At 30.1% G+C, this 13,554-nt stretch overlaps 3 non-coding genes across 3 annotated transcripts; 2 read left to right on the plus strand and 1 right to left on the minus strand.

Annotated features, from left to right (window-relative positions):
* Window positions 1–582: 582 nt before the first annotated feature.
* LOC129969949 (U12 minor spliceosomal RNA) lies at window positions 583–732 on the minus strand. Its single transcript, XR_008784698.1, has one exon. It is a non-coding gene; the product is annotated as a U12 minor spliceosomal RNA (small nuclear RNA).
* A 3,684-nt stretch (window positions 733–4,416) lies between these two features.
* On the plus strand, window positions 4,417–4,566 carry LOC129969947 (U12 minor spliceosomal RNA). The gene has a single exon (XR_008784696.1). It is a non-coding gene; the product is annotated as a U12 minor spliceosomal RNA (small nuclear RNA).
* A 2,882-nt stretch (window positions 4,567–7,448) lies between these two features.
* Window positions 7,449–7,598, plus strand: LOC129969948 (U12 minor spliceosomal RNA). Its single transcript, XR_008784697.1, has one exon. It is a non-coding gene; the product is annotated as a U12 minor spliceosomal RNA (small nuclear RNA).
* The last annotated feature ends 5,956 nt before the right edge of the window (window positions 7,599–13,554 follow it).

Raw genomic sequence — 13,554 nt, forward strand, 5'->3', positions numbered from 1 at the left:
TGTTTTTAATCATACATGTTGAATGAAAATTTATGCTTTGTATTAATTCCATTTATTCAATAGAGCATTCCAATTACGGGAATAAATAGTATTACGCATATATTTAATTATTTGTTTTAGTTGCATGTGCATTATCACTTCGTTCAGTCATCTGTAATTTTTCCTTACAACACAATTATATGAAAGATATTGTTTTTATTTCGGAAAAAAAAATCATTATTTGTCCTGCTGTATTTTGATTCAGGTAATTTAATGTCTGCATAGTTAATTTCATCTTCGTCCTTTATTAACCACAGGCTACTGTTAAAAAACAATATTTTAATTTATTGTTTAAATTTTAATTAAAATCTTGAAAAATCCTTTAATAGTCAACATTCACTATCAAGAACTGAAATTAAATTTGAGAGCTATTCTTTAAAGTTTTTCAACATGGATATCTCATCACACGATTCACAAATATTAAGCTGCCTGATAGTAAAATGAGGAAATAGTAAATGTAATCTTGTTAAAAATTCTTGAAATTATGAATCTTACATTAAAACTAACGATTATGTTTGGGATACTTCTAACATTTCAAATTTAGGGGTAGATCGCAACAACCCAGCAGTCTGCGAAAGTAAGCAGACCACACGGGGACGACCTGTTTCCCTCCAAAAATTGGTACCAACGATGCTTGGTAGTGCCAAGCGTTACCAAGACACACAATTTTCCTTACTCATTAGTTTAAGGCACGAAAGCTTTCAATATTCCAAAATCATTTATTTCAAATAGCTCTCCCTGAAAAGTGGTAAAAAGTTCACTATTGTTCTTTCTTATAAGATTAATGAAAGAAAAAAATTTAATAACTAGAAACGAAAAAAATTCTTTTTATTCTTTGTATTATTTATTTCTATGTATGCATTTATTTCTATGCAAATTGACTACGTTTTCAATAACTCAATTAACATGGAATTTGTCAAAGAGACAGTCCAATTTTAAATTTTTTGCGAATTTTACAGGAGAAAAAAAAAAGACATTGCATATTAAATATTATATGACATGCGCCTTGTAATGCACGATAGAATGACTATGATTTCAAATGAATAAATTCCATTCAAAATAATTTTATTATGATAATATTTATAGACGGGGTCACTATCTGTAAATTGCATTCATTGTGTAACAAGCATGATGCAAAACACCATTGGATCTAGAGCTGCCAACTTCGGCATGTAGTTATTTCTTGGGTCAAATGTTCTTCCTAATAAAGGATTTTCAAAACTTTAATTAAATTTTAAATTTTAAGAAATCAATATTTTAAATTTTTTTCTCGGCAACTATAATTTTCTTGCAAAATATAACTGCGCAGAATCCGTTTTATGTCATGTTAAAATTCAAAAAAAAAATATTTTATGAATAACATTTTACGAATTTACTGTGTAGTTTACGAGACTATAAAAATGTAAAGATACCGCGAAATTTATGCGAGATATTAATCAAATATTTACATTTTTAATAGCGCCATGATGTCAACAGGACTTTTTATCATTAGAAAGATTCATGAACACAATAAAAAAACTTATATAAGACAGTTAAAATAACATGACTTTAACGTCAGACAACGTTGCAGAATCATAGACATGAAGTTATATCTAAACGATTTATTTTAAATAAAAAAAACATTATTCCCGAGGAAACAAATGATCGTCTGAGACAACTAATTAAGAATAAAGTTTAAAATTATTATAAATACATTCGGGTAGATCCTAAAGCATTAACATACTTTGATGTTTCAGACTAGAAGTTCGAATTACTCTTACATTTTTTTTTTCTTTCGCGTTGTTTTAGTTTGAATTTAAAAGTTAAAATATCTATTTACTGAAAAAAATATCTTAAATTATTTCTACCATTTCCAAAGCATAAAAGTTTGTATAAAAATATGGTTCGAAAATCATAGATTTTTCAGTCTTTGCATTATAGTATTATTACGAAAGGAGTATTTTTTTCTAACAATCAAATTAAATCTTTTAAATATGACATTAAATCTACAGTTTATTTTTTTAAGTCTTAGACTTGCTGGCAAAAAAAATTAAAATATTATAATTATACGTATAATATACGTGTAATAATATTATACGTGTAATTATAATTATACGTGTAATATTACGTTTGAAAGATATTCATTAAATAGCCTCTCAAAGCATAAGATTTGCCATTTTTTATATTAATCAGAATCTTTGATTCTTAAAATATTTTGTACATCTTTTTAAGGATTTCAGTTCCTAACATCTTTTGTATTTAAAAATATAAAATCTGATAACGATTTCGTTGTCAGATTTTGGTATTCTTTTGTCATAAAAAGACAAATATATTTTTATCAATGAAGAAAATCGTTTGCTCTGATTTTATGAAACTCATTTTTTTTTTTTTTTTTGGTATTTCTAAAACATAAATTCACCAACGTAAACTTTACGAAAAAAAAAAATATTGCAGCCTTATTTTTTTGTTAAATTAAATTTTTCTGCAAAAATTAATGCTCTTACGCTTTTATTTTACGTTTTCTGAATTAAATATAACAATTTTATTTAATATATTTCTAAAACAGGCTCATTTAAAAAAATATTTCTCCTTTTGGTGGCACATAAAAAACAAGTGCATATTTGTATTGATCCAATACAAAATTCTGAATCTGTGATGGCTCAGAATATTAAATAGAATTTGGAGATTTTTAAAACTTGTAAGAGGAAGTCTGAACTATTCTGAATTGTTTAAATACTAGCGTGTTGACTAGCGTGTTAAAACGTAATTTTCATTTCTGTTAAAGACAAATGATTGACATTGTCCTTGGCAGTGACATTCAAGTTGTTCACCAAATTAAACAACTATGCATGCCTTCAGGCATAGATTTCTCAGAAGTATTTCATTGTAAAGGATTTAGCAACAATGTTTACTATAATCCCATACTTTATTAATACAAAGAAGTTGGCGAGGTTGCTTACCATTGTTATAAAATTCTTTTCGGTTAAATGCAGTCAATGGCTATTACAACTGCTTATATTCGAAGATTCAAACAATTATATTCTGTCACAAGAGGGGGGGGGGGTAATTCCATATTTAACTGTATGGAATGAAATGAACTAAAATTAAGCTAAGTACAAATAATTTCTTCACGGAGTATATTGCTTCAACACTGGTACCTAACATCCGGATACTGTCATCGGTAATGGGCAACTAACAGTTTTGGTACATGCAAGGTTTTTTCTGAATGTAATTAACTCAAAATGGTGATAAGTTTTTTTTTATATTTGTCACAGACGGACATTTTCCTAAAATGCGTCTTTCGAACTCAAGAGTTTTAAAACGTGGAGGTCCGTCAAAATCACGAGGTTGATTTTTTTTTTTTTGACGATTATTATACTTTATCTATACTACGTATACGAGAAAGTAAAAACAACACACCTTTTTATCTAAAAGGTGAAAAAATGAACTCTCTGATTCATCCCAATTACGAAACATTATGTTTAATGATCGCATATGCAATTACAGATCACCCCTGATCAATATTAACAGCAACAGCTATTATTATAAATATTACTTATCTCTTTGCCAAGCTAAACATGCAATTTCTTTTGATGGTCTTTATATTTATTTATCTTAATAGCAAATTATCTGCTAAATGGATAAACTCCAAATCTAAATATTATAAAAACACCCACAGTATTTTTAAAATAAGAATTTTTGACACTTATGAATAACTATCAATTTTTCATAGATAGCAATTTCAAATTTTGAATATTAGCAATCACAGATCAGCTGGTAAAATACAACAAATTATTACGATTTCACAAGTATTTTCTTCTTCATGACTTAAGTACAGATATCTTTAAAAAGCATCAATCATGTGGTTAGACAAATTTAGATCAGAAGTAGATTATGAAATTTTGCGTAAAACTATGCAATGACGATAATTATTAGCTTCAAGTTTCGTAGCGGGTTTGAATAATTCATTCAGATTCATTAACAAAATTCGATTATTATGAAAGCTTTACAATCTGATTCTTGAATATGTGTGCTCTATTTTAATGGAATTTTCTTGAGATCTTTATATAAATAAAGTTAACACACAAATATATCATAACTTTGACTTTAATATACCTCAACTTTTTCCTTAATGGAAAGTAAAAAATTCTGCTAGTATCAATTTTAAAGAGAAAGCTTAATATTTCATTAACTTTAATTTAAGATTCTTGATTTCAAGAATTTCTAACAGGACTATATTTACTATTTCCTAATTTTACTATTAGCCAGCTTGGCACTATTTAATTTTATTCTTTAATTGTATTCTTTCATTAACATAATGAGAACAAAAGTGAACTTTTTACCACTTTTCAAGGAGAGCTATTTGAAATAAATGATTTTGGAATATCGAAGCTCTTCGTGCCTTAAACTAATGAGTAAGGAAAATTGTGTGCCTTGGTAACGCTTGGCACTACCAAGCATTGTTGGTACCAATTTTTGGAGGGGAACAGGTCGCCCCCGTGTAGTCTACTTACTTTCGCAGACTGCTGGGATGTTGCGATCTACCCCTAAATTTGAAATGTTAGAAGTTTCCCAAACATAATCGTTAGTTTTAATGTACGATTCCTGATTTCAAGAATTTTAAACTGGATTATATTTACTATTCCCTAATTTTACTATCAGCCAGCTTAATATTTGTGAATCGTGTGATGTGATATCCATGTAGAAAAAATTTCAAGAATAGCCCATTGAAAGAATAGCTCTCAAATTTCAGTTCTTGATAGTAAATGTTGACTATTAAAGGATTTTTCAATATTTTAATTAAAATTTAAACAAATTAAAATATTGTTTTTTAGTAGTAGCCTGTGGTTATTAAATGACGAAGATGAAATTAACTAAGCAGACATTAAATTACCTGAATCAAAGCACAGCAGGAAATATAATGATTTTTTTTTTCGAAAACAACATGTAGCTATTTTCACATAGTTGTGTTTTAAGGATAAATGACAATTGGGTAAAATTTATCAGCTTTTTCTTGAGATTAAGTGAACTTAATTTACATATTTCATCTTTTCTGAATCCCCCCCCTTCTCCAAGAGTGCCTGAAAAGAATTTATACATCCCTTGCACCCTATTACCAACCACTGGATATAAAAGGAAGTGCTTACATAACATACGAAAAGAAATTTACATAACATTATCATATCAGAAAAAGGACCTAATTCCGAATTACAATTTAGAATTTAAATTTTCAAACTCTTTATGCTGGCCATCTATTTCCAAACTGTGTTTCCGACTCCGTTTATGATTAAAGCATTCTCGTGTTCATGTTACTGACTAAAAGATGGAATCTCCTTAATTTTTACTTACTCGTACATTTAGTAAAGAGAAAATATGCTATGCAAAATTCGAATTCGATATTTTGACGAATCTCCACATTTTAGACCTCCCCACGTTTTTGGAAGATATCCGTCTATCTATTTGTGACAAATATAACTCAAAAATGATTTGATCTAGACGAATGAAATTTGTTATGCAATCTTGATACTAAATGTGTAGGTTTCTACAAAATTGTGAGCAAATTCCGCTCAGAAGAAATGTGTCCGTCAGACTAATATAATTTAACACGATAATTTCAAAACAAACAGTGCTAGACAAGTAAAATTTGTTACACAAAAGTAACATCAATAGTCTAGATATTAAATTTTGAGCCAAAACCAATAAGGGATTGACCGTCTATTGATCTGTACTTTTAGAAACATCTAAACCCGATAACTTAAAAACGCAATGACAAATTTATCAAATATGATATATAATTTTGTGACGACAAGTCCAGTTTTGTGTCAAATTTTTACTTCGATCGATTGAGAAAAATCGTCTGAAACACAAATTTGATTTTCGGATACCATCAACCGCATGCCGAGGATCAATCGCTAAAACACTCGCCAAGGATCTCACGATAGATTCAATAAAAATGCTAAATTCATACAAAAGGTTAATATTTCATAACTATGATACATCAAAACTATGCAAGGCGTTCTCTGGGTGAATACCTTTATTAGAAAGCTGCGAGAAAGTTTTGGAAAGACCACCCCCGCTGGTTTTCTTTGTTACTCTTTTACCCAGAAAATACAGGGTGGTCAAAAAAAAAAAATTTCCCCTATATATGAAACCCTAGCGGCTTATCCACTCAACCAATCGAACCAAAATTTCAAACATGATTGTTTGAAGGTATTCGCTGGAGATTGTGATGATTCTAAACAACGCAGAACTCACGGTTACGGTTCCAGTGAGAGAATTTCGAAATTTTCGAATGGCAACACCCACTTTTTCCTTGCGCAAATTGATCAGCGTATTGAAAAACCACAGATGGCGTTGGAACGATTAGCGTGTGACGAAAATTAGCGGCGTAAATCATTTACAAAGAAGAGAATTATAAAGGACTAATGATAACACAGAGAGGAGGAGCTTTGACGCACCTTGCATAATTAACAGGGTTAAACAGTAGCAACGAAATGTCATTAGTGACATTGTATGGATGCAAGATGGGCGGCTCCTCCACACGTCACCCAATGTGTTCGATCAGTGCTGCAACAACACTTTGGTGATAGAGTCATCTCTCATAACTTTGCCACCGTGATCCCCCGACCACACTTCTATGGATTTCTGCTTCTGGGGTTATCTGAAATCTAAGGTGTACACGCCTGGTCCAGATGTGTCAGAATTGCAAGATATAACACGTGTGAAGTTATGCCGATTCCTTCTTTCATGTTACGTTCGACATTGTTGTCCACAATCTCCCGAGTGCAATGCGTTCTCGCTTGCGAAGGCGAACACTTTGAAAACCTGTAATTATAACTGTCCACTCCAATAAAAGCTTTTTTTTCTTTCCTCTCTGTGTTATCATTAGTCCTTTATAATGCTCTTCTTTGTAAATGATTTACGCCGCTAATTTTCGTCACACGCTAATCGTTCCAACGCCATCTGTGGTTTTTCAATACGCTGATCAATTTGCGCAAGGAAAAAGTGGGTGTTGCCATTCGAAAATTTCGAAATTCTCTCACTGTAACCATAACCGTGAGCTATGAGTTGTTTAGAATTATCACAATCTCCAGCGCATACCTTCAAACAACCATGTCTGAAATTTTGGTTCGATTGGTTGAGCGGATAGGCCGCTAAGGTTTCATATATAGGGGAAGTTTTTTTTTTTGACCACCCTGTATTTCTATTTAAAAAATAAATCTATTAAGCCTCAAATTAATCAAATCAGAATCATTGACCTTCTACTACAATTCCTTTCTATTCTAATACAAAGAATAAAAAGTAGTGTTTTCGTTTCTAGTTATTTAATTTTATTCTTTCATTAATATAATGAGAACAAAAGTGAACTTCTTACCACTTTTCAAGGAAAGCTATTTGAAACAAATGATTTTGGAATATCGAAGCTCTTCGTGCCTTAAACTAATGAGTAAGGAAAATTGTGTGCCTTGGTAACGCTTGGCACTACCAAGCACCGTTGGTACCAATTTTTGGAGGGAAACAGGTCGTCCCCGTGTGGTCTGCTTACTTTCGCAGACTGCTGGGTTGTTGTGATCTACCCCTAAATTTGAAATGTTAGAAGTACACCAAACATAATCGATAGTGATATTTTTAGAAGCACGATAGCTTCTCTTGCATAAGTTGCGAATCTGTATTCTATAAATTTTATTTAGTAGCATTTTCCAATTAATAAGTGAGAATTCTTATTTTTTTTTGGGGGGGAGGGGGCAAATGATTTTAGGAATAGGAGTTTATAAAAACTATTTTTGAAACCTGAATACTAAACGTAGAATTTTGGAAATATTTCGGAAAAATTTATGAACCAATACCATAGTCCCAATGACTGGTCTGATTTCGACAGTTTTGGTTTCACTTTGTTTCGTGCTTCTAATAATTTTACCGAAATTATTTAGCTTCGAAGTAGATACTCTTCTAGGTATTTACTTATAACTTATTTTTAAATCAAAAATAAAACGTTGTTAACAACAGAACACCATCTTTTTTTATTAGTATCTTATTATCTATTGCCACAATATCACATTCAAAACAAGCTTTATCAAAAATAAATAAAGGGGACGGTGGTTTACATGACACACATGAAAGTTCATGAGTCGCCTGCTCACCTTCTCCTTCCATTTTCGAGGCAAATAGAAAATTATGTTTTGTCTCAAAAAAGAAAATAGATTAAAAGCTATCAAAAATGAAGTTAAAATTATAAAGTTCAATAAAGAATTTAAAATTATTTCTTATAATGCTCGAAACTGAATACCAATTAAGTTTCTGGAGAATTACTTTATGCAAATAGCCATTATTTTCTGAAATTCAATTCTGAATCTTTTAAACATCTATATTAGGAATACAATGCAAATGTTGTCTTACATTTCAGTTTATAGCAAAATTTTGTTTTCCTTTTCATTCTCTAAAAATTTATTTCCACATTCACAGGATTATTCTATAATGAAAATCTGCTAATCGTGATAAATTTTTATTTCTAAAATTAATTTCTTGATAATGGGTTTTTAAGAGTTTAATGTAATTTTATAATCCTGTGAAACCATAACGTTGTTTTAGTTAGGAGTTTTTGAAGCTGCAAAAGCACAGGTAGAAAATTGACAATTCATCGCTTTTAAGGTAACATTTTTTCATTTTTTGGGTTATTTGAAAATGATAAAGAAATTTATAAGAAATGATAAAGAATTGTCATATTTGGTGACTTTTCGCCAACAAAAAGTTACAACTTGGTGCGAATATCCACCAAGTAACCGATTTTTCTGTCTGGTAAATAAAGGGCTGGGTCGTAAGAAGTTATCGCCCAAAGAAGCATAGAAAAGAAAATGGGAATGAACGTAAAACAGAGAGGAAAAAGGAAATATATATATATATATTTCTAGTTGGCGAAAAACGTTTTGGAACACGAACGATTTTGGGATTGAAAAGAAAACAACCAGCGCTTTTCTTAAAGTTGAAGATTACGCAATACGTGATCATTCCAAACCAGCTTAAACCGAAATTTCAGAAAAAAAAAAAAAAAAAAAGAAGAAAAAAATCTGGTTTTGAAGAAAAAGTTTTAAAAAATAAACAAATAAACCATCATGTTCTAAATATCGACGCATGTGTAATTTTTTAGTCATGTAATTGATTCAAAGCGGTTTAAACTGGTTTTTCATGAAAAAAAAAAAAAAATTCTGGCCTCGAGGAAAAACATTTTTAGGATTGATTTTGAGATGGTCAAAAACCATCGCTTTTCTAAATGTTGACGATTGCGAAATATGTATCATGTGAGAACATGATATTGTTTTTCTGTCGGATTGATACCACGTGATTTTAAAAAATAATGTTTTCACATGATGACTTGAAATCTGCGATAGCAGATTTCATTTTTTTCCATTGTTTTAGGAATTAAATCTCGATGTTAAAAAAAAAAAAAACAGGAAAACTTTCTAACTTTTAGTGTAGAAGGTTTCATTTAATTTCCATAATGGTGAGATCAATAATTGAAAATACGAGAAAGCGGCTTTACTTCAAATTACTGCTATTAAAAAAGATAGTTACTTTCGTCTCTATACAGGATCATAAAAGAAAACATTAAAGAAATAAATATTTTTGAACCTTTCTACTCATTATTAGCTGATCAATTTTATCGCTAACAATTTTATATGTTTTTAGTTATTGCGTTTTTAAGTTATCGCGTTTGCATACATGTGAAAGTTACAGTTATGTGAAGACCAACAGAAAGTTAACTCCTTGACAGATTAGCTTCTAAATTTGATAGGATGTTTTAGAAGTGAAATTTGGATACCAAATTTTATCTGTCTAGCTTTCTATGTTTTGTAGCATCAAATTATATTCGAACAGACTTTCTTTGAATAGATTTCACTCAAACTCTGATAGAAATCTACAAATTTTGTGTAAAGTCTATTTACCAAATTTCATTTGTCTAGATGAAAGGATTTTGAGTTATTTTTGTTATATATAGAACAGATGGATAGACAGATATACATAACGCCTGAAAAGTGTTTTTCGAACACCGATAGGTCTAGATATTTGAAATTCCTCAAAATCTAAAGTCCGATTGTTTTTATGATTATAATTCTCTCTCTATACTTCCTGTACGAGAAAGTAATGATACTAAATTTTTTTATTTACAGCTATTACAGATATATTTTATTATTGTTTAATAGTTGCGTTTTGTTAAGAAGTGACGAAAGAAAAATTAAATAAGTAGACTAAGTTACTTGTCCCAAAATACAAAAGGATAAAATATAGTTTGATTTTTGAAATAAATCAGCATTTACCTACCTAAAACTTGAGGTGCAGCAAATATAAATGGCATTCCAGAAAATCTTTTAAGCCCTCTTCCAATATTTGACTTTAAAAGGTGAAATTAACGGACAAACCTTTTATTTTCGCTGTATCCCCCAAACATTTGCTGAAGAACTATACCTCATTTTTTTGTTACAGAGACCTAGCAAACCGCCCTTGGAAAAAAAGTACATGTAGTATTAGCACGCCAGCAAAAAGGCCCAAACGCCAAATTGCGATTTAAAATCTAATTTCCCATTCTTTACAGTTGCCATCAGATTTTATCTACAAAAATTATTAAAAACAATGCACGACCTAAATTTTCATTTCGCATAAATAGTAAATCTATTCTTATAATAAAGCTCAATGTGTGTGTGTGTGTGTGTGTGTGTGTTGGCGCTCTACAGGCCAGACCGTTTGACATACAGCTACCAAATTTGGTACATGTATACCTTGGAGTTTTTAATTAGAATTTTAATTATTAATTAAAAACTAACTTTCCCGCCAAAAAAATCTTCTATTTTCCCCACCGCCAACTTTTCCGCCAAAAAAAATCTTCCATTATCCCCAGCGCCAAACGAGAAAGGCTTCAGTTTTTTTTTTCTCCCAACAGTAATGAGGCTAGGGTTAAAATTTTTCGGCGGATTATTTCAATCGGTTCTGTTTATTTTCTTAATGTTTGATGCATTTAAAATTAAACATTGTTAATGAATCAATCTTTCAGATTCATTCTGAAGTACTTTTGAATTAAATAAAACAGAATAAAGGAAATTAAAAATTTCTAATCCGCATAGCGTTACCCCAACTGGCGTAGAAAAAATCACGTATTTGCGTTACGTAACCGGCGAAGAAAATTCACGCATGCGCATTCTGTTCTGATTGTTGCCATGACAACGCTATCAGTGGATGATTTAAATTATTTTTGGGTTAGTTGCATGCTTTTGTAAGTAAATTGTATTTATGTTAGTTATATATTTTTTGTATATGCTTATAGTTTTAAGTACTTCGTTTTTTAAGTAGTTTTTTTAAAACCTGTTTTCAACCGTTTATTTTAAACGATTCGTTTTATTTTCTTAGGTTTGATGCATTTAAATTTAAGCATTGTTAATTAATCGATCTGCTCATGATGAATCTAAGAAAATTTTGTTGACCAACTCTTGAGATATTACATAAATTAAAAAAGATATTCTTTAGTGCCCATAAAGTTTAAACGCTGAGTGACTCTATTTTCAGTAATCAGATTATAAAAAAAATGCTTTGTTTCAGTAAAAAATATTATTATATTAATTGAAGATGAATTCTTTCCACTTTAATTTAAAGCATAAATTCTACGGGTGCTAACAGAAAATGAGAGAGATACATATTACGTTATGACTGAAGGCCTTTATAATATTGAATGAATTATATGATAATCAAAATTTGAAGTTTTAAAATATTTTGATGAAGAAGCTATTAAAGTAGAAATTGCATAAAATATTTAATTATTAAAATTTTAACGAACATTAAAATTGGCGAACCGGCTGGTCGCCAAAGGCGGCTAGTAAGAAAATAAAGCATGAATCAACGATAAAGAAAATGATTATGTTGACCTTTCCAATTATTTTTTATTAATAAAAATTTACCAAACCAATTATTAGTGTTTTCATGAGTATTGTATGCAGACGATACGATGACTTTACTTATTTATTGTTAAAAGAAAGCTCCAGTTTAGAATTACTAATGCCAAACGATAGTAAAATAAACATTTTATTAAACTGTAAAACAAGAACTTCAGGATCTTAAGTTGGTTCATTGATTCTTCAACAAAATTTCAGTTTAGAATATATCTTCTGAGAAAATTTAGAAAAATAAGAATAAGTTGTGCGATAAATGTATTTAGTGGTTGTAAAAATCTCGACGATAAATAATTTTCCCACAGTATCCATTCATCTTCTTCTCCGAAATTTACAATACTCAGAATGTCAAAGAAAAAACAATTGACTAAGGAATGACAATATATTTGATGTACGACTGTATTTTTTTTCCTTCAGAAAACATTTAAGGAATCTAATAAAAATATCAATTTCTGCTTTCTTTTTGAAAGAAATCTTTCAAATATATAGATTGTTGGTAAAATATTGTGTTTAATGAGTTCTGTTCAAGTCTAATAATTATGAGTTAAAATTGATCAGATTATTATATTTTTATATGGATTTGAGAAGATATCGAAAGATGTAATTCTTTGGTTAATAAATGAGATACGATTAATAAATGAGACATGAGAAGTGTAGAATTTAGCTTATTTTTGATATACAGTGGCTCAAAATATTGAGAGTACACCTTACTTTTACTTGATAAATCCGACTTGTAGGACGTAAATTTTTTGAGTTCAAACCAGTATTAGGCTTTCTCCATACGGTGTTAACCCTGTCACTGCCAAAAGTGTTGAGTTTTCTAACACATCACTAAATATTACTTTCTTCCAAAAGTTATTGGTCTTCAATTGATGAGTTTTTGCAAACTTCAAATGAAAATTTCTGAATTTGCAAACTGGTGAACAGAGTCTCTCTAACAATTTAACTTTTATATCCAGCTTGTCTAATTACATTTCTCACAGTTTCTGCACTTTTGCCCATGGTTTGAGAAATTTCTGCTGCAAGTTAGATGAACTGCATGGTCGGAGCAATCTAAAGGAAAGTGCTAAAAATTTGGGTTTAGATGGAAATTTCATTTTTCTTCAGGGCAATGACTCCAAACACACTGCACTTAACGTCAAAATGTGGTGTGTTTTTTTCATTGTAAATAGTAGTAACACACACTACCACAGTCCCCCAACATCAATTCCATTGAGTATCTGTGGGTGACACTCGAAATAGTGATCCAAAAACACAAAATTAGAAACAAACCCCATTTAAAATAAGTTTTACAAGAAGAATGGGATAATATATCTTCAGATACCACCAAAAATTGGTCGAATGGGTACCACGACGTTTAGAGGCTATTATAAAAGCGAAAAGACATGCAGCTGCATAGTGACACTTTCTTTCTATGCGAGATATTACAAAAATTTCTTAATTGTGTATTCTCAATTTTTTGAGACAAAAATCTGCGTATGTTTATTTAAAATGCTTCTGAAACTTTTCAGTTTAGAAGTTTTTCGTTGATTGTTCTTTGTTTTTACTCTAAATTAAACCATTTGTTACGCGTAAAAATAAAAACATGTTTGCACTTCACGGT

Source organism: Argiope bruennichi, chromosome 5 (assembly GCF_947563725.1).
Source record: "Argiope bruennichi chromosome 5, qqArgBrue1.1, whole genome shotgun sequence".
Lineage (NCBI taxonomy): Eukaryota > Metazoa > Arthropoda > Arachnida > Araneae > Araneidae > Argiope > Argiope bruennichi.